Here is a 26729-nt window from a genome sequence, read left to right as displayed (position 1 = left end):
GGATTTATTTTGGAAAACAGAAGATTGCATAAAATTAAAGTTTGTGTTCTCAGTCGAAAATAAGGGAAAATAAAAGTGAAAAACAAAATGTTGAAATAATACATTGAGGAAAGGAAAGCTTAAATACATAATTAAAAAGAAAACCTACAATTAAGGTTTTAAAACTCTATTAAAACTGCCTTATAGAAAATTGATTCAATGATGTTGAGGAAATATATAAGAAAACCATTCAGAATTCAGATTAAAATATGACCAATGAAGAGATAACAAATAATAAGAAAGAATAAAAATTCAACATAAATACAATTGAATTTCCTTAAGAGGGTAGGAGTAATGGCTTAGAAATAAAAATTGAAGGAATAATAGAAGAATGTTTTCCTTTGATGAAGAAAAATAAGAAACCATAGAATGAAAGAACTCACTACACACCTAGAGACCAAAAATATCCACAGTTTCTAAGGTAAATGGCCACTGACAGTTGTTGCTTCAGACATACAGTCCCAAGTCCCAGTGGCATACAGCAGTAAGAAATTTTTTCTTATACCTCTGCAGATCCATTGGTGCAGCTCTGTGATCTCAACCCTAATAACTTATTATTTCTCCTTTTCCTGGTGATTCATTTATTTCTAAATATAAAAGTACACAGTTTTGGATAGAAAGCCCAGAGATAAACCCACACACATATGGTCACCTTATCTTTGATAAAGGAGGCAGGAATGTACAGTGGAGAAAGGACAGCCTCTTCAATAAGTGGTGCTGGGAAAACTGGACAGGTACATGTAAAAGTATGAGATTAGATCACTCCCTAACACCATACACAAAAATAAGCTCAAAATGGATTAAAGACCTAAATGTAAGGCCAGAAACTATCCAACTCTTAGAGGAAAACATAGGCAGAACACTCTATGACATAAATCACAGCAAGATCCTTTTTGACCCACCTCCCAGAGAAATGGAAATAAAAACAAAAATAAACAAATGGGACCTAATGAAACTTCAAAGCTTTTGCACAGCAAAGGAAACCATAAACAAGACCAAAAGACAACCCTCAGAATGGGAGAAAATATTTGCAAACGAAGCAACTGACAAAGGATTAATCACCAAAACTTACAAGCAGCTCATGCAGCTCAATAACAAAAAAACAAACAACCCAATCCAAAAGTGGGCAGAAGACCTAAACAGACATTTCTCCAAAGAAGATATACAGACTGTCAACAAACACATGAAAGAACGCTCAACATCATTAATCATTAGGGAAATGCAAATCAAAACTACAATGAGATATCATCTCACACCAGTCAGAATGGCCATCATCAAAAAATCTAGAAACAATAAATGCTGGAGAGGGTGTGGAGAAAAGGGAACACTCCTGCACTGCTGGTGGGAATGTGAATTGGTACAGCCACTATGGAGAACAGTACGGAGGTTCCTTAAAAAACTACAAATAGAACTACCATATGACCCAGCAATCCCACTACTGGGCATATACCCTGAGAAAACCATAATTCAAAAAGAGTCATGTACCAAAACGTTCATTGCAGCTCTATTTACAATAGCCCGGAGATGGAAACAACCTAAGTGCCCATCATCAGATGAATGATAAAGAAGATGTGGCACATATATACAATGGAATATTACTCAGCCATAAAAAGAAATGAAATTGAGCTATTTGTAATGAGATGGATAGACCTAGAGTCTGTCATACAGAGTGAAGTAAGTCAGAAAGAGAAAGACAGATACCGTATGCTAATGCATATATATGGAATTTAAGAAAAAATATGTCATGAAGAACCTAGGGGTAAGACAGGAATAAAGACACAGACCTACTGGAGAACAGACTTGAGGATATGGGGAGGGTGAAGGGTGAGCTGTGACAAAGCAAGAGAGAGGCATGGACATATATACACTACCAAACGTAAGGTAGATGGCTGGTGGGAAGCAGCCGCATAGCACAGGGAGATCAGCTTGGTGCTTTGTGACCGCCTGGAGGGGTGGGATAGGGAGGGTGGGAGGGAGGAAGATGCAAGAGGCAAGAGATATGGGAACATATGTATATGTGTAACTGATTCACTTTGTTGTAAAGCAGAAACTAACACACCATTGTAAAGCAATTATACCCCAATAAAGATGTTAAAAAAAGAAAAGTACACAGTTTTACTTTGGTGAGATTTAGAAGTGTATCACCTCTATGACTCATCACTCATTTTGGTTAAATCACTCCCAAAGCAATAAGCCTAAAGGCTTCTTTTCCGGCTTTCACAAACTCTAAAGAGGGTTGACCTGCTAACAGAATACCATTTATGTAACAATCTCTGGGTCTTTTGTGAGTGTTTCCAATAAATCAAAGTCAATGGAATTACAAAATGGAAAGTACTATTGGAAAAAAACATGTTAAGGATTCCAAATGTGAGATTATGTATGAGCATGTATGTGTATGTGTTTGTGTGTTGCATTTGCTTACAATAATTATTCGGGATGGGTAGACAATTTTATATTTTTCAAAAAGCAATAACTTGTAGGAAGTGTGGGTCAGAAGAGGAGACGTAGGGATATAGACACTTTTGTGCACTGTTAGTATCACCTGGTACAGCCCTTCTGGAGAGAAATCTGACAATACATAGTAAAATAATGTGTGTTTTGTTTTTATTTAAATATGGAGTTATAAAATTGAAAAAAATGTGCAAGTGAGAGAGGGTTAGGTTTTATTGATCATAAATGAAATGCATTATGTTCAATAAGTAAAATTATTATATTCTAAAATAAAGATTATTCCCAATAACTCTAGTTACTGTAGCCACTCCTTGTGGGTACACCACACAGTAGTAAGAAATATTTGCAAATGAAATAAATAACACTTAAAGCCAAAAGAGAGGTTCTCTTATGAACTCTGAATTGGAGGCAATATTAAGGTGGATAACAAAATTGTAGGCAAAGGGCTTGGATAGTAAATAAAAATAATTGACTGAACCTAAATGCACAAGAGAACCTTGAACATGATATATTCTTGCCAATTCTGTGAATCCCAGTTCTTGTTTTATTTATCGGTTTCTTTTTGTGTTTAATTATATTTTACTTTTAATCTAATTTAATTATTTAACCTCATTTTATTATCCCCTTCATTCTTACTTTGGGCACACCTTTCTTTACACTCTTTGTATTTCTCTAATGTTTTGATATATGGCTGTGGTGCACGTTGTTATAAAATACATAAATATTTATAAAATATGTAGTGTACTGTTGGTGTTATTTTTAAAATTTTGCTTGAAGTGGTATTGGGCTATTGACCAGTTTTAGCATTTCAGGCTCAATATTATATTTTTAATCAACATTAGCACTCCTTTGAAACGTCTTCTATGTTTTAGTCACTTATATCCCTATTGGTAGTGTTCTGGGTTAAATTGCGTCCCCAAAAAGAAGATACATTGAAGTCCTGAGCCTCAAAAAGTGGCTTCATTTGGAAATATGGTTGTTGCAGATTTAACCAAGTGAAGATGAGATCATTAGGGTGGGCTCTAATCAAATATGTTTTATATCTTTATAAAAGGGGATGTTTGGACACAGAGATACACACATGGGTAGAACATTTTATGGAGATGGAGCAGGGGATGATTCTACAAAGCCAAGGAATGCCACAGATTACCAGCAACCACCAGACACTAGAAGAGAGGCATGGGACAGATCCTCCCTCACAGTTCTCAGAAGGAAGCCATCCTGTGGATACCCTGATTGGGGACTTCTAGCCTCCAGAACTGTGAGACAATACATTTCTGTAATGTAAGCCACCCAATGTGGTACTTGGTTAGAGCAGCCCTAGCAAACTAATACAGCTAGCTATTTAGCTTGTCTACTGACCTCACTATGATAAATAATATTCTGACAAATATGTTCATATATGTCCCTCTAGGGATGTGTGATAGCCTTTTCTGAGTTATATGTCATAGAATAGGACGATAGCTGCATTATATGGTATATACATGATTAATTTCACTAAATACTGCCAGATTTCTCTCCAGCAGTGTTCTACCAGTTTATACTTCCACTACAGTTCAGTAAAGGCAACTATTGTTCTGCTTCCTAAGTGTTTTTTCGATTTGTCAGACTTTTGTCATGTGCTTTTAATCTACACTGCGTTTCCCCCTTTCCGGGAATTACCTATTCATAACATTGAGTCTTTTTCTAATTGAAGAGTAGGATGATGCTTTTCTTTTAATATTTAGAAACTGCATTCATTTTAAGTACTTTCTCCCACTCTTTCGTTCTTTTAAATTTTGTATCTTGTCTTTTGATGAACGTAATTTTTTTCCTTTAGAAAAATTTCATTAATTTTCTCCCCAATGGCTTGTGCATAAAAATATATAGCTTAAGACTTTTCTCTTTACCATGAAATTACAGCACTAATTCCTCCTGCCCCTCAAATTTGCTTCAAAAAAATTCTAAGGTTTTATTTACACATTAAAGTCTCTGATTCACAAGGAATTGATTTTTCTGGATGGTGTGAGGTAAAAACAACACTTATTTTCCCATGCTTCAGAAACATTTATTGTTTGATCCATTCTTTCCCACTTGTATGCAATGCCAGGTGTCACACACCATACCTCCATGTATTCATATGTCTATTTCTAGGCTCTTGATTGTTCCATTCAACTATTTTTATATGCATGGACCAATGTCACATAGCCTTAAGCACTTTTAATCTACAACAACATACGGTAAAACAACATCTTTAGCATTCCACATAAATTGAAAAAACAGTTTAATTTAAAAAAATGTTTATTGGAATTGCACTGAACTATAAATTTATTTCAGAAGGACTGATATAATGGAAGAACCTTAAAATCTGTTGTCAAAATAAGGACATATTTAGAAAAATACCTATGTTTGTGATTTTTTAATGTATTGAACAAATGAATATAAAAACTTTCTTGTGATATTTGAAAATGGTGTGCACTATGCTTTGGAGAGCTGGAGAGTTGCTTACAAAATAACCTTAAGTATATAAACACATTGGATATTAGACAATGACATTTTTCTTAAGAAACGCTCTGGTAGACTTATACTTTGTAGTCCATGATCACATATGCATGTGTTCCTTACTGCAACATGGCCTTTTATAATTCTTAAAATCATTTTTCTATTTCTTATGTGTTAAGAAGCTTAAGATTCCATAGTGATATAATTATGATAATTTCATGCATCAGCTCATTAACCAGTGAGTTGCTTTATTGTTTTCATTAATCTGAGCATGCATTTTGGTGTTTATATTAATGTCTGTCAGCTGATTCTAATTAAAGAAGTGTTCACGGGCAAAAGAAGGAAACACTTATAATACATAATCTATCTCTTGTTATTTAAACATTTATTTTCTTGATGGTAGAAATAGTTTTGACATGTACAGCAATATTTTTTAATTGAAATTGATATATATTCCATATATGGAATAATTACCAAGACTGCAGCTTTGGGAGGCAGTACGATTTACTGTCCAAGAACTCACAGTGTCTGATTTATGAATGTGAATATGAATTTATGAATATTGCCTCAACTTAAGTGACTCTCTTTATGGTAAAAGAATTGCAACCATGGACAGATGGCAATGAAATCCATTCATATACCATACCAGCCAGTACCTGTTTGCTTGTGTACATAATGAATTGATCTTTTAAAAGCAGAGTTATTGGTGTCAGCTTGGGAAGAAAATTTGTATTAGTCAGCGTTCTCCAGAGAAACAGAACCAATAGGAGATGATAGATAGATAGATAGTTAGATGATAGATAGATAGATAGATGATAGATAGATAGATGACAGATAGATAGATAGATAGATAGATGATAGATAGATAGATAGATAGATAGATAGATAGATAGATAGATAGATGGATAGATATCACAGAAGGAATTGGCTCACGCTGTTATGGAGGCTGGGATATGCCTCAATATACCACCTGCAAGCTGGAGAACCAGGAAAACCAGTGGTTTAATTCAGTCTGAGTCCAAAGGCCTGAGAACCAGGACCATCAAAGTCTGAGAGCAGAGTATGTGTGTACCTCCTCAAGGAGAGAGAGGGAATAAGCCATATCTCTGTCTTTTTGTTCTATTCAGGCTCTCAATGGATTGGATGATGTCTGCCCACACTGGTGAGGGTAATCTTCTTTACTCAGTCTACTGACTCAAATACTAATCTCTTCCGGAAACACCCTCACAGACACATCCAGAAATAATGTTTTACCAGCTGTCTGGACATCCCTTAACCCAGTCAAGTCAACATGTAAAATTAACCATCACAACACCTTTAGGCTCTGCTGAATTAGCGGTCTTTGTCCCTAGGGGTGGGACATTTATACCAGGTAGTAGCTACGTTGTTGCATGGTTACTTTGGAGTACTCATCCTGGTTTCTTCACCTAATATTCAGCAGGCAAAGAAAGGAGCTAATATACTAGCAGTGGTAATTCACATTTATTAGCATAAGAAGAGAGGTACAATTATATAATGGAGCAGTGGGGGAGTTCGCCTAGAACTCTAGTTACATGCTGGATGCCTCCTGCTAGTTTTTGCCTGATTATTGCCAGAATGAGCAATTGAAGCAGCCATGGTATGACAGGGTCATGGTAATCAGTAATTCAGACCCATGATGTTGGTGTATCCATGTGCAAGCAGGCAACACTAGCAGAACTATTGGATAAGGGTGAGGAGAAACTGGAAGGATGCAGAGGAGGGAAGTCATGAATATTAACCACAGTTTCAGGACCAAATGCAGAAGTGGAGAATGCTGCTTGTTCTACTCACCCTCTCTTTGAAGTCTTGGGAATTGTGAGAAGCCACCACCTTGAAAATCAGTTTCAGGAGAGAGTGAAGAGGGGGCTTCCCTGAGGCTTCCCTGGTGACACAGTGGTTAAGAACCCACCTGCCAGTGCTGGGGGCACGGGTTCGAGCCCTGGTCCGGGAAGACTCCACATGCAGTGGAGCAACTAAGCCTGTGCGCCACAACTACTGAGCCTGCGCTCTAAAGCCCGTGGGCCACAACTACCGAGCCCTCGTGCCACAACTACTAAGGCCCACATGCAACAACTACTGGAGCCCACGTGCCTAGAGCTCATGCTCTGCAACAAGAGAAGCCACCGCAATGAGAAGCCCGCGCACCACAACAAAGAGTAGCCCCCGCTCACCGCAACTAGAGAAAGCCCGCACACAGCAGCAAAGACCCAATGCAGCCAAAATAAAAAAATAAAATAATAAAGTAAAATAAAATAAAATAAAATGCCTTTAAAGAAATTTATGTCTTACTTATGTAAAACTAATTGGCATGAAGGGGTGGAGATTGCTCAAGCCATTCAAGGAGGCAAGCTGATGGAGTCTTGAACAATATTCAGCCCATGGCTTTCAAAGGGGTCCTTAGCATTGACACACAACAAGCAAGTGAAAAATGAGAAGACAGAAAGTCATGCAAGTGATGTTTATTGTCTAGACATGGAAGTGGCCAGAATTTAGTCATGTAGTTATACTTAACTGCAAATGTGGCTGGAAATTGAATTATAGCTTTGTGCCCAGGAGGAAAGAATTGAGTGAAAAACCAGCTGGACTCTGTCATGGATAGTACTTCCAGTGACCACATACTGGTGTTCATCTTCTGATAAAACACAGCCACCTACTGCCCAAAGAGAAAGCCTTAGCTCTATCTCCTGAGATGTACAAGACTAGGATTTTCACACAATTCACTTTCCTTTACTTATGTCCAGCTGTGATCCATGCTATGGTGATCTATAAAATAAAAATGGCAACACGGCCCCACTCCTACCCTCCCATATAACCAATAAGAACAAACAGAGCTATAGAAACTCACAATCAGAAAGAAGCAACAGAAAGACACAGTAATGTCAGGAGATAGTAACTTGGAAGTATTGTGGCAAGCCTTGTGAAGTTCCTGGGCCCAGGAAGAGTTCATTAAATGACTCCAGTTCTGCTCTCTGGAAGGAATAAGATCCCATGTCCATTGTTCTCTGTGGCCACTGAATCCGCCTTACGTGAGCTTCTTTGTGTCCATTTTCCTTCATGGACACATCTGAAGTTGGTTTTGAAAACTTTGCCCTGCTTGTGAGCTATATAGCTTTCATAGTCTACTTCCTACTTGTGCATATTTGACAGTCTAAAATTTGTTTTAGAACTTGAATGGTCAAAACCTTTAAAAAAATTGGTCTCATTTCATCAACTGCTTAATAGTCTTCTGACGTGTATATTTTTAATCATTTCATTTGCCAATAACCACACTTAAAGGTGTTTTTTTTTCCCCTAGAAATAATTATCAACTCAAACTGGTTTTTACCACCTTGCTCTATTCCATTCTCTTTAACTTTATAGCAGCAGTCTTGAGAAATTCAAGCTTGAGTGGGAAGATCTTTGTCAATCAAAGTTATTTCAATCTTACTTCCTACTGTTTGTGGTTTTTCTAACTCTTTGAAACCCCATATTTATGGAATCACTCTATTCACAACCTTTTTTGCCTACACCAGCCAATGGTTACTTAAGCCCATCTTTTTCGTCATTTCCTTGTTACACTCAACTAATATCAACCAAAATGCACTACAAATATTCTGTTTAAATTTGTCCTCTTACAGTTCTAGGTTTGACAGGTATTATGAGTTGACTTGTGTTCCCACAAAATTCATACATTGAAGGCTTTGCCCCCAGTGCCTCAGAATGTGATCTTATTTGGAAATAGATGTAAATCATTAAGTTGAGGGCGTACTAGATAGGGTGGGCCCCTAATCCAATATAACTGGTGTTCTTATAAAAAGAGAAAATTAAGACACAGAGACATACACACAAGGAGAACACTATATGAAGATGAAAGCCAAGATTGGATGGTGCTTCCACAAGTCACAGAAGAGTAAAGATGGTCAGCAAACCATCAGAAGCTAGAGGAAAAGCATAAGACAGATTCTTCTTCACACCCCTCATAAGGAATCAACTCTGACAACACCTTGATCTTGAACTTCTAGTCTCCAGAACTATGAGACAATCATTTCTGTTATGTAAGTCACACTATTTGTGGTATTTTGTTACAGCAGCCCTAGCAAATGAATACACTTATGGTTGGCCTTCCATATTATCACAGGTAACAATTTTCTAACTCTTTTGCCACTACAGAATATGGCTTTCCATCATTCTATCTTTTTTTAATATACAATTTTATAGAGAAGTTTTAAGTCCACAGCAAAATTAAGTGGAGAGTACAGAGAGTTTCCATATTATCATCCCTCCCTTCACCCTCCCACCACCCATCAACACACACAAACCTCCCTCACTATCAATATCTGGCCCCAAGTGCTACATTTGTTGTAATCAGTGAACCTGAATTGACACATTATTATCATCCAAAGTCCATAACTATTTACATTAGGGCTCACTCTTGATATTGTACACTCTCTGACTTTCAACAATGTATAATAATATGTATCCACCACTGGATTATCATACAGAATAGTTTCACTGTCCTAAAAATCCTCTGTGCTCTGTCTGTTCATCCCTCTCTCCCCCAACCCCTGGCAACCACTGATTTTTTTACTGGCTCCATAGTTTTGTCTCTTCCAGAATGTTATATAGTTGGGACTCCACAGTTTGCAGTTTTTTGATGTTGGCTTCTTTCACTTAGTAATATGCCTTTAAGTTTCCACCATGTCTTTTCCTGGCTTGATAGCTCATTTCTTTTTAGAGCTAAATATTATTCCATTTTCTGGATGTATCATACTTTTATTTATCCATTCACCTACTGAAGGACATCTTGGTTGCTTTCAAAAACAAAGCTTCTATAAATATAAACACCTGTGTCCAGGTTTTTGTACAGACATAAATTTTCAACTCTAAATACTAAGCAGCATGCTTGTTGGATCATAAAATAAGAATATATTTTGTTTTGTAAGAAACTGACAAACTGTCTTCCAAAGTGAATGTACAATTTTGCTTTCCCACCAGCAATGCCATCTACCTTTTTACATCACTTTCATTACTTCCTGCCTCCAAATTATCAAGTCAATGACACACATTTAGATTTTTGTCATGGCAGCACTTCACTTTAAGATAACACTTTTGTATTAATCGAGATAAATCTAACTACTGTTACAAACAATACTGCCAAATCTCAGTAGTGCAGCAATATTAGGTATTTATTTCTTACTCACATAAAGTCTAAGTAGAGATGGTGTGAGGGAGAGGGACTCTCTACTCCATGAAGCCATTCAGGGTTCCAGGCTAATAATGCAATCTTTGCCGTCTTCAGCATATGGTTTCCATGGTGTCACTGGGCATTCCCTTTCAATCCAGCCTACAGGGAAGAGAGCAATCAGAAGAATATATGATCAGGCGTGGTAGTGGCACTAATTAGTTCCACTTGCAATTGTTGGCCTGACATGAATCACACAATCACATTTAACTGTAAGAGAGGCTAAGAAAAGTAGTCTAGCTATGAACTCAGAAGGAAAGGTAAATGGATTTAATGCCCATCAAACAGTTTCTGCATTCTATTAAGCATAAATGCCCTGTAAAATCTTAAGTAATTTCTCTTTTAGTGAAATAACTATACATGAGATTACTAAAACGTTGAACATTAAAAATGAATCAGGGTAGATTTCATTTATTTATTTTACAAATATTCATCCCCCAATATGCCAGGAGCTGAGCTAAGTGCTTGGCATATAGGAATAGACAAAGCAAACAAAAATCCTATCTTATATGGAACTTATATTAATGGTAACAATTTAATTGACTGCTTAAGGTAAAAATTTGATGCTAGAAGTTCAAACTCATTAATTTCTAAATTTTACTCAGTTATAAAGTCTATTGTCTCCCTAGTAGAATAAAATCAATTTTCAAAAAAATCATAGATGCTATATTGGACAGTCTCACTAATGTATTCCTTTTAGGGCAGATCCCTGAAGATATCTAAGTGACAAGCATAATTTTAATATCAAAGAAATTACTAGAGAAGCAAAGCAGGAAAATTCACATTTAGACAATTTAATTTAAATTATAAGCTGTGGTAGCAAAATGAGTTTTAAAAGATCAAATGGGCAAACGTGGAGAAAGCTGGTTCTAAAGTTATTAAAACAAGCAAAAACAGCAAGAACAAAATTCACTCCTAACTCATTTACTTGAGCTTTTTATAAGAAAAGCCATAAAATTCATAGATAGATAGATAGATATAGATAGATAAGTAGATTAGGTCATTGAAAACACAATTTATTGTAAGAATCAAAGATTAATCATTATATGGAATATTTTAAGATAAATATTTTGTTATTCATAACAGCATTTCACTATTTCTCTAAATTTGTACACAATGAATTTAAATATTATTGTACACTTGTAGAATTTGACATGATTCTAAAATTTATATACAGTAGAAAGCATCTAGAATAGCCAAGATCTTGAAAAAGAAAAACCAAGATTGAAAATCTTAAACAGCATGGTTTCAAGATTTACTATAAAGCTACAGTAATTATGACAATATAAATTGGAATAAAGTTTGAAAAAGTAGAGAAATAAAACAGAGTAGAATCTCCAGATATCAACCCAAATGTATTTGATAATTGGTTTTTTGATAAAGATGATAAGATAATCCAATTAGAATTAAAAGACTTTTCAATAAATGTTACTAGAAAAAGTGAATATTCAAATGAGGGGAAAAAATTAACCTCACTCATTATCTCACAACATACACAAAAAATTATTGTAAGATAGATCATAAGCTTAAATGTACAAACTAAAACTATAAAGTTTCAAAAAGAAAACATAGGAAAAGGACTCTCTCTCTCTCTTTCTCTTGCTCTCTTCCCAACTACATCTGCCCTGCTTTTAAAACCTAATTGATTCAGTCAGGCCCACCTTGATTTTCCAGAATAATTTTCTTCACTTATATCTGCAAAATATCTTCACAGTGATACTTAGACTAGATACTTAGACTAGACTTGACTGAAAAACTAGAATCTGTTGCCTAAGGAAATTGACAAATCTAAAAATCCTACTTTGAAGAATCAAATGCACAAAATGGATTTCATTAAAATTAAATTTTTTGCTCATTGAAAATCATAGTTAAAGAGAATGAAAAGTTAATCCACAGACAGGTAGAACATAATCACTATATTTTAATCTGACTAAGGACTCATATCAAGCATGTACAAAGAATTGCTACAAATGTGAAAGACAAAACTGAATAAAAATGCGCAAAAACTTTAATGGACATATTTTAGGTAGGATAGATAAGGGCCAATAAGCATGTGAAAAGGTGTTCAACATCTTTAATTATCAGAAAAATGCAAATAAAAGCAAAATGAAATATTTTCGCTCCTCACTAGAATAGCTAAAATTAAATAGACTCATTACCAAGAGGGGAGGGCGTGGAGCAATATCGCTGGTGTGAGTGAAAAACGGCACAACCACTTTGGAATATTCTTTGGTAGTTTCTACTAAAATGAAGAGTACACTTACCCTGACCCAACAAATCTATATTAGGTATTTACCCAAGAAAATGAGCACATATATCTACATAAAGTCTTGTCAAAAATGGTACCAGTTTTGTTATTAAATTCACAGGATCATTGGATTTTTAACCTTGTTCTTCTGAATAATTTTTAAAAATTGTTTATAAATCTGTTACATTCTTATAGTAGAAAAAGTCACTTAAATTCCAGTCCCCAAACATTAGGACTGTCATATTTTGTTCATGCTTCTGCTAGAGACACATACACTACATACATATGATTCTATAAAAATGAGCATTTGAAACAAAAAATAATACTCCTTAAGATAAAGCAAAACACAACATGGAACTTTTATAAATTAAGAAGTGATTGAATTGGTAATAGGAAAATCTACATGATACAGAAAATATTGTACAAATTATAGTGTATTATAAAATTATCTAAGATCTTAAATGGTTAAATTTTCATTCTGTCTCACTCAATTTATCCTTCTTCCCCTCCTGCATTTACAGAGTACGCACTTTGGACAAAATATACTGTCTGTCATTTTGAGAAAGCGTATCAACTTTGCCTTCACAGAACTGAGAACAGAAGCCAAGAGTTAGTGTTTTATCACAAATGAATTAAGCAAACACAGAAGGACAGAAACTAAATTCAAAACTGAGGTATTTGCATATAGATAGGAATGAAGGAATGAGAAAATGTGGCATTTTCCCAGGAATTATGAGGTAAGCGTCTTACCAGGCTTTAGGACAAGTGGTTGGATAAGCAGTCAATATGAGATTTACTCATAAGTAAAACGTTCACAACTTCAAGGAAAAATATTTCCTATGGGTTTTAACTACTCTACACTCCAGAACACAGAGAACAGGTGAAAAGTTAAATATAACATTAATACAGGACTTTAAGAAAAGATGTTACCTAAAAAGAAAGCTCACAGACCAATGGAAAATATGTGCAAAATTCCATATAACATACTAGCAAACAGAATCTAGTGTTTGCTTAAAGTATAACACAGAATCGCCAAAGGAGAGTTTTCCCAGAAGTAGTAAATGTATTTTATTAATACATTTTAAAATGAGCATAATGGTAATAGGTGCCTAAATGATACTTATTAAAATTTAAGATATATTACTGATGAATCAAAAACTACAATAAAATAAGAATATGAGACTATTACTGAAACCAAAAGAAGTTCATAATTTCACAAACACACATTAAAAAAGAGTCATGGGTCAGAGGCAATAAAGACATGATAGTCTAAGGGTGGTTAAGGGCATCCACTCTGGAGCCAGACTGCTTGGGGGCAATTCCTAGCTCTTGCAATTTGATTGTGACCTTGGGCAAGTTAAGTAACTCTCTGTACATCAAGCCTTCATATACAAAATGGGAGTAAAAATAGTACGAACTCTATAGGATTGTGCTGAACATTAAATGAGTTAATGTTAAACAGACAAGTATCTGACTCTCAGCAAACACTGTGTTAGAATTTATTATTACTATTATCCTTATTATTACTTATATCAAATTGAAAGAAAATATAGAGAACACATCCAAGTCCTCTTCTAAAGCCTGCCATAGATTTAATTAAAAATAAATTGAGGAAACCCTGACATTGCCTTGGTTGGCTCCTCTTTTGGGTAGGCAGTGATGGAAATTGGGTGGGATGATTGGAAAGAGAAAGGGTAGCAAAGCCAGTACTCCAACCCTGGTTAATCAGCCCTGAGACCATGACTCAAATAGCTAATAAGCCTGACTATTTTTCCTATCTGAAGATGAATCTAAGCATTCCCTAAACACACATAATATTCAACACCAGAGAGAAAAATGTAAAACATCAATATATAGCCTTATCTGAAAAAGGAAAACCACATATAGTACAAAATATTTTGTCTCTTAGCAACGAATCTTAGTTGCTATGCTGCCTTCACCTTGCACACTGCCAGAGACCCTAAAACAAAACCCAATTTGCCCAAATCCTGGGAAGTTCCCAAATTAGGAACTGTTCTCTCTGCCAGAGTTACCACCCTGAACAAAGAGACAGAAAGCCCTGCCTTCAGAAAACTTAGGTTTTGCTCCAGGTGGCAAAAAATTTCAATATGAAGAATGCTGTATAAGTCCTAAGTATTAAAACAGAAGGAAGAAGAGTGGTGGGACGTGGTGGGCTTGGGTGTGCGGCTCTTGTAGACAGGGCAGTGAGGCAAGGCTTCTCTGAGAAGCAAGATTTGAATAATGACCTGAAGAAAGAGAAAGGAGAGCAGTCAAGACATCAACAGGAACATGATAGAGGAGGGAACAGCCAGACAGCGAGGTAAGAACAGTGTGTCCAAGTGAGAAAGCAGGGGTGGCTGGCGCAAAGTGGGGCTGAAACAAAGCAAGTGGAGTGAGGTCAGATGTGAGGGGGCCGGACCAGGAGGAGCTGGAGCATCGTGAGAAATTCAGAATGACTTAAGTCATGATCTGCTTTGTTCTTAAAAGATCACTCTTGTTGTTTAATTGAGAATGAAGTAGAATCAAAATTATATTGGAAAAACAGACTGTGGGTAGATATTGTTTGATAATTGTTGCTGAAACCCAGCCTCTGTACACCGGCACTGAATTGAATCTCGGAGATAGAGTTTTGGGTGAAAAGTAGAAAAGAATATCTTTATTGCAGGGCGCCAACCAAGGAGCCCAGGGCAGTTAGCACTTAAAAGACCCAAACTCCCCCGAGGGCTTTCAGGAAAGGTTTATAAAGACAGGGTGAGGGAAGGGGATTGTGGGGTGTGTGATCAGCTCGTGGATATTCTTCTGATTGGCTGGTGGTGAGGTAATCGGAAGTCAGTATCATCAACCTTCTGGTTCCAGCCGGTCTGGGGTCTACGTGCCTATGGGCAGCATACAGTTAACTTCTTCCACCTGGAGGGGGTTTCAGTATCTGCAACACGGCTCAAAGGACATGGCTCAGAATACTATCTGTAGTCCTTGAGGAAGAACTAAAGGTCCTTGACTTTGTTTAATGGCTAAAGTATTATTATTTTGTCTTTCTTGACTGTTTTTCTTTCTTTCTGCATTTTCTCACTTCTCTGATTAAATTTATTCTTTGACTCAAGTTTTTCTACAGACAAAAGGCAAGTGGAGGACATGGGTAGGGATCTATTCTGGGAAGGCCCCGTATGGTCCTGCTTGGTTACAAAGTGCATTATCCTTCTGGAGGTGTTGAGGGAAGCTTGGGATGCGATGCTTCCTCCATTTCCCCAACTCTTCTTGTATCCCAGTATTATTTCATTGCCTTTCTTTGTGGAGTAAAGAGATAGATGTTTGAATTTTCATATTACTTATCCCACAGGAGGGATATCTGATTTTAAATTACCTAGGATTTTTAGCTATGGGCCAAAAAATCACTTTATTAAAAAAAACAACCCAATGAACATGTCATATCAGAAAAAGAGTCTGGGCCACCATGACAGCTTGTACTTGTTAGTCCACCCTGTGGTTACACTTTCAATTCTCATGAAGAAAGAAAGAAAGAAAGAGAGAGAGAGAGAGAGAGAGAGAGAGAGAGAAAGGAAGGAAGGAAGAAAGAAAGAAAGGAAGGAAGGAAGAAAAAAAAGAAAAAGAAAGAAACAGAGAGAGAAAGAAAGAAAGAAAGAAAGAAAGAAAGAAGAAAGAAAAGGAAGGAAGGAAGGGAGAGAGGGAGGGAGAAAGGAAGGAAGGAAGGAAGGAAGGAAGGAATGGAGGGAAGGAAGAAAGAAAATCTACATTCTCAGGGTTTAAACCACTTGTAGTTGGCGTTTGTGTACTCAGAGTTGTAAACATTACTAACAGACATAAACTTTTCTACTCTTTGATCTTTAACCAAGTGCATTTAATATTTTATTAAAAGTTTAAATATTAAAGTGCAAAAGTACAAATTCAATAATCTGGAGAATCCCTGCTTATGGAAAGTTTACAACCTAAAAATGAAGCTCAAAAACCCCTTTTCAGCCCTAAGAGACCATGGAGTATCAGTAGAAAAGCTCCTGATAAGAATTATAAGAATTATAAATGGTTAGTATAAAATATAAAGGTTTTTATTTTTGTATGTCCAGTGATACCAGCTTGAGGAATGTAATTCCATTTAATTGTATTCATTGCTAAAGAAAGGACTTATGCTATTTTTTATGAACAACAATGTGAGGGCTTTGAATTTTTCATCAATTTTTTATTTGCTATATTAGAATACTAGCTATAAAAGAACACATAATATCAATAATACATTAATTTGAAAAAATCTATAATTATATTAGGAGAAACAGAGATAAAGAGGCAGGGCAGAATCACTCTTATTAAGATCAGTATGTTAGAGGTGAAGACATGATTTCTGGGGGAAAATGAGTTCTGGATAATTTAGTTTTTTGTCTCTGAATTTCTCATTAAAGAGTAGTTGATAAATTAGCACATAGATATTATTGAATGTCCATGGTTAATATATTCCTCTCCTTGTAAGTATTTCTATGGGACATGTAGAAAATACTTTTAACTATACTCACTAAAAGTGAAACTTATGACAGTAAAAACTAAATCTAATAGATGTTACAATTCCATATATTTTCCAGTTCTTTCAAAAAAATACTAAAGAGATGGGCAAATACCCCAACCACATATGATAACTGAGTTTCAGGGACAGTAGCAGTAGAAGAAGCTGAAGGAAACTTCAATTCAGGAATTTAAAGACTACTGTAAAGATGGGATATCATTTGAAAAACCCAACCAGTAAAGAACTATTAGCTTCACATTAAATATGAAATGCTTTTGGACTGGGCAGCCTACTATAATGCATCTTTACTTGAATGCTTTCTCTCCAATTGAATTTTAGACCCTTTTAAAGTGCTGATATCAAGATTCTGGGAAAAGAAAAACAAACCAACAAGAATCTGATATATATCAATCCAATAGTGCCCTCTCTAACCTTGAAGAAAGTAATATATTCGGCTCCTTTCTTCTGCTTTTATATTTTTTCTTAAAATAACTTTTATTTTTCCTATGAATCACTTTTCTACTTGACAAGGTCTAAATGCCTGTTTTCCACTAGGAAACACTCGGATTGATATTTGAATTCCCTATTGCACTTCAAACCTGTGAATCATTTCAGAGATTCTTCCTGTGCCCTTGTTTTATCTTCTTTCAGAGGGAATGAGTCATACACAATAGCTGATAACAGTTAATTGCATAAAACATTCCTCATCTTGAAGGAGGGCAGAGTGCTTGGCAAAGAGTATTATGCAAATAGTTGCCTCATCTCTAAAAAATATCACCTTCTGCCCTCTGGGAAATCACAACATGGCAAACCATGACAAAAAACGTAGCCTCTTACTTATTGCTGGCATAGCTGAAGCACGGAGTTTAACACAGAAGTTTCTGAAAGTAGAAGTTTTAAATTTAGATAATTAGCGCCTACCCACACTTCCTTTATTTGCTCATTTTGTGGCTCAAAAATTTAGAACCCTATTTTTGGGTACCTACTGATAACCATCAGCATGTGTGTAAGTACCGATTCCATAAAGGGTAAATCAATTACACATTCCAGATTTGTGCAAGGAAGATGGCTGGCTTGTGTGCTTTAACTCAGGAGGATGGCTCCTGCATACCACCTACTGTAGAAGAGAACTGGTCTCAGAAGCGGGGGTCTGGTTTTGTCAGGTCTGCTGTGTGTCATCTCAGACGTTACCCTGCACATCCAAAGCAACCACCCTAGTTGTGCAACGTAGAGGCACCACGTCTGGTCCCAGGAACGCTACACATTAACTCTCACCTTCAAAGTCACTTCAGCTCTTGGGGCTTCACGATGTTCATCCCTAAAAGTACAGTTTTGCCTTTGGTGATCTTTAAAGAAACTTCTAACTATATAAATCCACAGTTGAAAAAAATTCTCAGATGGTCAGTCTCTGAATCAAAATGTACCTATTATGAATCATGTGAATATTTATTTAAAAGCCAGAATGTATAATCAAGAACTTCCAAAAGAAAAAAATAATAAGGTGTAGGAAAAGGTATTTGTTTTTCTGAAGAAAAACTCAAAAAGCAAGACATAATGTGGATATAATATCCTAAAGTAGAGGATTTAACCAACAATTGCTGCTAGCTCCAAATATTAGGAAAACAAAATTAAAAGTTTCACAACTTTTTAAATTAAAAAATTTGTTCACATTTAATTAGAGTCTGTCCATGAAAGGAAAGTAATTTTTTAAACTATGAGACCCAGATTGCTTATTCTCCTGTGGATTACCTTTCATTTCTCTCTTGGAAAAAGAAAAATGGTCTCTGACTTTCTGAATATAAGGTGGATTTTTCACCAAATGGGATGAAAACTTGAAAGTTTACTTTGCTCTTCTCATTCATCTGGTTGGAATAGGCTGACATTTTGTCACTGTGCAGTCAAACTGTCAAATTAGCTACTGGCCTTTTGTCCTTAGCCACTACAAGTCCAGACAAACAAAATGTACCACCCAGATCTGTCTAGGTGATTTCAGGGAAATGCCTTTTAATTATGAATTACTTTAGATGGTCTCAGTATAGGTTTAATCTCCTCTCCATCTCTTCTGGCACTTCTAGGTCTAATCTATCATTTCTGAGTTATTCTTGGGTGATTTTTTTTTTTTTTTTTTTGTGTATAGTACGCGGGCCTCTCACCGCTGTGGCCTCTCCCCTTGCGGAGCACAGGCTCCGGACGCGCAGGCTCAGCGGCCATGGCTCACGGGTCCAGCCGCTCCATGGCATGTGGGATCTTCCCGGACCGGGGCACGAACCCACATCCCCTGCATCGGCAGGCGGACTCTCAACCACTGCGCCACCAGGAAAGCCCGATTTTTTTTTTTTAATAAAAACTGACCATGCCGTTGCCACCATCTGCCCCTCTCAATGGCACCCTAGCATTTAGAGTTAGAATATGTATGGTTTTGCATAATCCAGACCTTGCTTGGTGATTATGACTCAATGCTGAGCTCAGTCATACTGGGTTCAGGTCCTCCAGTAAACATGCTCTCTCACCAAAGGGCTGATTCCATAGGTCTGGGATGATATAGCCGCTCTTGTTCAATCTTATTGAAAACTACTCCACTTTTTTGCCCCTATTTTATTTATTTATATATTTATTTATTTATAATTAAAGTATAGTTGACGTCCAATATTAGTTTCAGGTATACATCATAGTGATTCAATATTTTTGTAGATTATATGCCACTTAAAGTTATTATAAAATATTGGCTATATTCCCTGTATAATATAGTCTTGTAGCTTTTTAATTTTGTACATAGTAGTTTGTACCTTTTAATCCTCTACCGCTATCTTGTCCCTCCTCCCTCCCCTCTCCCAACTTGTAACCACTAGTTTGTTCCCTATATCTGTGAATTCGTTCCTGTCTTGTTATATTCATTCGTACTGTTTCATTTTTTGTATATTCCACATGTAAGTGATAACGTACAGTATTTGTTTTTCTCTGTCTGCTTTACTTCACTTAGCATAGTACCCTCCAGGTTGATTCATGTTGTTGCAAATGGCAAAATTTCATTCTTTTCAGGGCTGAGTAATTTCCATTTTGTATATGTGTGTGTGTGTGTGTGTATATATATATCACATGTTTTTTATATATATATATATATATATATATATCATGTGATATATATATATATCTCTCACATCTTTTTTATCCATTCATGTGTTAATGGACACTTAGAATGCCATCATATCTTGGCTATCGTAATTAATGCTGCTATGAACATTACGGCACATGTACCTTTTCAAATTAGAAAACTACTCTACTTTTAAACATTACATTTTTTTTAAAATTGGAGTATAATTCTTTATAATGTTGTGTTAGTTTCTGCCGTAGAACAAAGTGAGTCAGGTATATGTACACATATATCCCCTCCCTCTTGGACCTCCCTCCCATCCCCCCATCCCACCCATCTAGGTCATCACAGAGCACCAAGCTGAGCTCCCTCTTCTATACCACAGATGAATTGGGAGATTAGGTTTGACATAAATACACTACCATGTGTAAAATAGCTAGCTAGTGGGAACCTGCAGTATAAACATTACCTTTCACACTACACCATAGCCTCAGGAATGTCTTCCCTGACCGTCCACTGTATCTGCCATCTCCAAAAACAATAAAAACATACACTGACCTAATACCAACTGCCTCTCCTGCCTAACGCTTACCTTAACTGTAATCTTATATGTAAATCTGGTTCTTGTTATCTGTGGTAGTTATGTTCTATAAAGTTGCCAGGAACACTAAACTAGCAAATACTGAACCATTGCTCCTAAGGAAAATACAGGGTTAGGTTTTTCATGAGCCTCTAGTGACAACGTTTTCACCATCCGATCAAAATATCACCTTCCTCGTTTTATATGTACTTCTGTTGAACTATACCTTATTTAGTATGGATTGTTGATTCAACAACATTGAACTCACGTCCAACAGTACTATAACTTTTGCCTAAAAAGTTTATTTAACACATGTATATTCTACTTGAGGCACATGGGACACTGGACAGCAGTTCAACACAACACTTGGGGGCTGTTTTAAACAGCAAAATTACCCAAAAAAAAAAGCATAAAAATGCAAAAAACATGGCACTGCATAGACCACTGAAGGACACCTGTTCACAGTAGAGAACTGAAACGGGAACCAGAGCATTGCCAAGTTCCGTCTGAGCCTGGAATGCACGCATCAGGAGACCAACAGTTTTCACTGTTCTACACATGCACATGTCCACAAGTAACCCCAAAAGTACAGTGAGTATTGATTTGGGGTTACAACGAAATTTAGCTACTAGGTGAATTTGTAAGTACAGAATCTGCAAGGATTAATTTTATTTATATAAGCATGTGGTTAATGTGTATTTCTCCCGCTGCACTGTAAACTCCATGAAAACAAGAATCATTTCTCACCACCGTGTCCCCAGACCCCAAACCACACACACACACGCGCACCCCACGATACATATTTATAATAATGAATCAGCCCTAGATATTGTGAGCAGGACAGTGTTTCCCACATTGAAAACTTTCCATTTGGTTTTCAAACCCTATTATTGAAAATTCAAACAGTTCATATTTTGTTTCAAATCCTTCAAACAATTTTTGTTCTATGAAAGAACGATACAGCAAAACCTAAAAAAAGAATTAATCACGGGAAAGGTAGTGAGGCCAATACTTAAAAAAGAAAAAGAAATTCAGAAAACTTTATGTTCCACCTAGAGAAATCCTCAGAACACAGGGTTGCTTTTTACCTCAAATTAATATAAACAACCTTGAATACAACATTTTTCTTCCCAAACCATCCCAGCTGTCTACATCAGAATGTGCAAGTAAACACTGTCTTTTTCCTACTTTAATTTTGATCATCAGTTGATCTTAAACGACAGTCTAGATTATTTTAACTTTCTATTGCTAGCATTCACATTTAAACCTGGTTTATCTCTTCCAACTTATCCCCCGGCAAAATCCTCTCACTGTATTCCCAAGGTACACTGTGTTTTCTCGTGTGTCCCTGCTCTTATAAAGGAAGCTGCTTCCCCAAGAGAGATCCTCTGACTTTCTTCACCAGACTAATTTCTTACTTGTCTGTCAAACTGCCCAAGCATCATCGTTTACCTCCAATCCTCCTATCCCTGGGGTTAATTTTGCCTATATATGTTCCTGTGGCACCATGACAATGCTTAAAACCTTTGCTGTTTTAATGATCAATTCTGTCTGTCTCTTCTGTAGGGATGGGATTTTGTTCGACTTTTCCTCATAGCTCTTATGTCTATCATGAGCTCTGACTTACAGAGAGAGATTTGTTAGTGTTTGTAGAATAAATGCCTCTTCAATGAACTCGTTCAGTGAATGAATGGATGAATGAATGAATGCACACTGGGCTAGAAATGGAGAGGAGAGTAGGCAAATTTCTACCATAAAGCATATAGGGATGAAGCTAATAAAACCACTAACCTCGGGACTTCCCTGGTGGCTCAGGGGTTAAGATTCCACGCTCCCAATGCAGGGGGCCTGGGTTCGATCCCTGGTCAGAGAACTAGACCCCACATGCTGCAACTAAGAGTTTGCATGCCGCAACTAAAAATACCCCACATGTCACTACAAAGATCCCACATTCCACAACTAAGGAGCCCGCCTGCCGCAACTAAGACCCGGCACCAATAAATAAATAAAATAAATATTTTAAAAAAAGAAAAGCTAAACTTTTTATTTGGTGGATCTGTAATATGTGGACTCTGTAACATCGTAATTCTGCTATTCCAGTTTGTAGAGATTTAGATCCTAATTAGTTTTTTTTTTTTAATATTTGCTTATTTATTTATTTGGCTGCATGGGGTCTTAGTTACGACATGTGGGATCTACTTCCCTGACCAGGGATCAAACCCGGACCTTCTGCATTGGGAGCGTGGAGTCTTAACCACTGGACCACCAGGGAAGTCCCCCTAATTAGGTTATTAAAAAAAATCTTAATTATCACATATTCTACCTATTGTTCGTCTGAGAAAAAAATCCTGAGAAAGACAGTCTTCACAAATATAAGAACATGTATAAGGCAGTTGGCACGTTCTGGAAAGGTGTGTTGTACTGTGGCTCCTAAGTCAGAATAATTCTTTGAAAACACACTTTGTTTCTGATAATTATACCAATGCAAGGCAGGTGATGGCAAAAGAAAAGCTTTACTAGAAACAAGGGGTGGATTAAGTGAAGTGACTAAGCAAATAAAGATGTCTTTTTCCTTACTAAGACCATAATCCTGGTTTCTGGTATTCAATCTAGTGTAGCATTTGTCCAGATGTTTTAAACTTTTTTAGAAAAGTATTATTATTAATAGTTGTACTTGAATAAGCCAGGAATAGAGATGGAAGAGATAGCCATGAAGGACATAATCAGATGACTGGTGAAATCTGAATATGGACTGTATATTTTATAATTGTAAAATTATTATATATTATAAAAATATTTTATCTATATAAACTTTCCCAAATAGCTATGTATATTACAGGTGTGTAAAACAATTCCTTGTTCTGAGGAGATATGTGTTGAAGTATTTAAAGGTCAAGAGTCATAATGTCAGCAACTTATCCTCAAACATTTCCATTGAAGTAGTATTAATAATATGTTTTTTTATGGTTTTTTTTTTGCGGTACGCGGGCCTCTCACTGCTGTGGCCTCTCCCGTTGCGGAGCACAGGCTCCGGACGCGCAGGCTCAGCGGCCATGGCTCACGGGCCCAGCCGCTCTGCGGCATGTGGGATCCTCCCGGACCGGGGCACGAACCCGTGTCCCCTGCATCGGCAGGCGGACTCTCAACCACTGCGCCACGAGAGAAGCCCAATAATATGTTATTTATAGAAAGAGAGATAAATTTTTTTAATTGTTACCAATCATTGAATATAGATAAAATGTATATGGGTCTTTATTGTGATATTCTTGCAACTTTTTTTTTTAACAAGAAGCTATAAAAATGCATTGTGTGCCCTTCCACAAAATAACCTGAATGAGTTTGACAGCTCTCCACTTTGAACTTACCCAGCTTCAAGTGTGGTTTTGTCTACTTGTGTAAGATCCCTGTGCAGTGGACAGAGTTCTCATGTTAATAAATAACTAATTTGAAAGATGACTTACAAAAGCTAGCCTCTCTCCTTCTTATCCTTTCCCAAATCCTGTATGTAAACTCAGACAAATTCTCTTGATGACTCCTAAATCATGATGCATGAGGCAGACCGCAAGAAAATTGAATTGAAATTAGAGCTGCTGTGCACCAAAGTCAAAAACTTTTCAGTTTGAGTCTAGGTTAATTGCCTACTAAAAGTCATCAACATTTTTGTAGCAACATTGGAGAGCACAGAATCTCTAAAACATAGCATTCATAATATTCAGGATTACAATCCATGTTATTCGACATAACAAGAAGAAAGAATATGTAATTTAATCTGAAGGAAAAGACAATCAACAAATGTCAAGCCTAAGGTGATGCAGGTATTGAATTTATCAATCACTGACATTAAAAGCAGCAATTCTAATTGAATTCAAAGACACAAGAAACATATTCTATAATGATTAAAAAGATAAGAAGTATCACCAGAGAAATAGAATACATTAAAAAGTAGTAAATGGAAATTTTAGAATTAAAAATATGTTGTCTGGGGCTTCCCTGGTGGCGCAGTGGTTGGGAGTCCGCCTGCCGATGCAGGGGACACGAGTTCGTGCCCCGGTCCAGGAAGATCCCACATGCCGCGGAGCGGCTGGGCCCGTGAGCCATGGCCGCTGAGCCTGTGCTCCGCAACAGGAGGAGCCACAGCAGTGAGAGGCTTGCGTACCGCAAAATATATATATATATATGTTGTCTGAAATAAAAAAAAATACTTTATGGGATTATTAGCAGAATGGACATAACAGAGAAAAATAATTAACTTGAAATAGATTACTAGAAATTCAACATGAAGAAGAAACATTTAAAAGTTTGAAAACAAAAGAACAGAGCCTGTGAAGAAGATGAAAATGTAATCTTGGATCACTGTAGACTCAGAGAGAAATAACCAAGAGAATGAGGCAGAAATAAACATATGAAGAAATAATGACTGAATTATTCCCAAATTTGTGGAAAGGCATAGGTTTACAGATTCAAGAAGCTAAGCACAAGCCTAACAGCATATTGCTCACAAAGATAAAGAGAAAACATTGAAGAAATGCAGAGAAAATATGATATATTACATAAAGGGAACAGCCATCCAAATGATCATGGATGTCTTATCAGAAACTATGAAAATTAAGATAGAGGAACAACATTTTTACAGTTCTGAAGAAAAAAAAGCTACACAGAATTCTATTGTCAACAAAAATATTCTTGTTGATTCAAAGAATGTGTGAAAACACATATTCAAGTTTAAAAAAACCTAAAAGAATTCTTCACCACTAAACACATACTACAAAACTACTAAAGCATAGTTTTCAGGCAAAGACAAATGTTAACAGATAAGAGCTTGAAAGTTCATAAATTAATGAAGACTATTGGAAATGATAAACATTTGAGAAAATATAAAAGACTACATTGCTGTTTTAATTTATTTAAAATATATATGAATGTTAAAATAAGACTATTTTGGCCCATTTTGGGTTTTTTTTTAATACATGTAATGGAACTTTATAAGACAAAAGTAGCAGAAAGCTTCTAAATGTATTAACTTGAATTCGGCTGTGAAAAGATCAATAACTACATTTCATTCTTAGAGTAAACCCTAAAAGAATGCAAATAGCTCATCAGCAAATAGATTCTGCTGCTGCTTGGAAGAAGCTGAATAGATTCCAATCATAAATTTTCTTCAACCCCCTGGAAAACTGAGATCATCAAACAGACAGATATATTGAATTCTAAATGGTACCAGGCCCCCAGAAGAGAAACAGGGTGAATGAACTTTTCTCCTTTTTCAGAGTGTAAGAGGAAGATGAGCCACAAAACCAATAGGAAGAAGACAGCTGAAACTTGAATGAATACTTGAAGACCACATGTGAGCTAGCATAGTTTAGTAGCCCTGGAGTTCTGTAACTCATCGGAAGTCCTAACTCACCCCCCAGCTCTGTTCCTTGTGCCTTCCACCAAGTACTTACAAAAAAAATTGAAGGTACAACAGGAGACCTAAGAAAATCCTACTGAGTGACGTACAGGCAAGAAACGGTGCTAGATTCCCAGACCCTTCTTCTATTTGAAACTAAGCTGTAAACCACTAACAAAAGGGGAGAAAACATTCCTAACTCCTAGCATAAAGCAAATATTCAGTAACTCTGAAAAAGAGATAAAAGCTAAAGCTGTCTTCCACTGGTGGGTGGGAAACCAGCCTGAGCCTATGACTGTGCATTGATACAGAGATCTGCTGTGACAGAGGGAGTGCCAAGAAACTTACCCCTCCCCGAGACAACTCGCTGATTCAAAGCTCAATTTTATTGACACAAAAGGAAAGAAGAAAGCCTATGACAGTGGCCCACATGCACCGTGACTCCCAGGTTAAGGCTAGAGAAGAAGAAAGAAGAAAGACCCCTCCGCACCATAACTCTTGAAATGAGTAATAAACAACAGTGATATATTGTGTGATGAGGGAAAGAACATGGAGCTAAATCTCAACGGGAAATGCATGTAGGATCTGCTCAAAGTTGAAGATGGAGCAGCAACACCAAGGGAATAATCTGTCATTTTCGGCCTCAAGTCAAGCACAAGGCAGCAACAGTCCAGTGCTGAAGGAATTCGTAGTTCGTGGTG

The 26729-nt window shown here is 36.6% G+C and overlaps 1 long non-coding RNA gene across 2 annotated transcripts in view; it reads right to left on the bottom strand.

Moving 5' to 3' along the window:
• Positions 1–26729, bottom strand: part of LOC307195400 — a 108987-nt gene that overhangs the window by 39030 nt on the left and 43228 nt on the right. Inside the window, exon 3 of one of the 2 annotated variants that reach the window (XR_013830829.1) lies at positions 10173–10315. This is a non-coding gene — a long non-coding RNA (uncharacterized lncRNA). Of the gene's footprint in view, positions 1–10025; positions 10316–26729 lie in introns of those variants that run through there. The other variant, XR_013830830.1, reaches the window with a different exon arrangement.

The sequence above is a fragment of the Stenella coeruleoalba genome (assembly GCF_951394435.1).
Source record: "Stenella coeruleoalba genome assembly, chromosome: 12".
NCBI classification, from domain to species: Eukaryota; Metazoa; Chordata; class Mammalia; order Artiodactyla; family Delphinidae; genus Stenella; species Stenella coeruleoalba.
The sequence above is the reverse complement of the archived record's forward strand: the minus strand, read 5'-3'. Positions and strand labels throughout refer to the sequence as shown.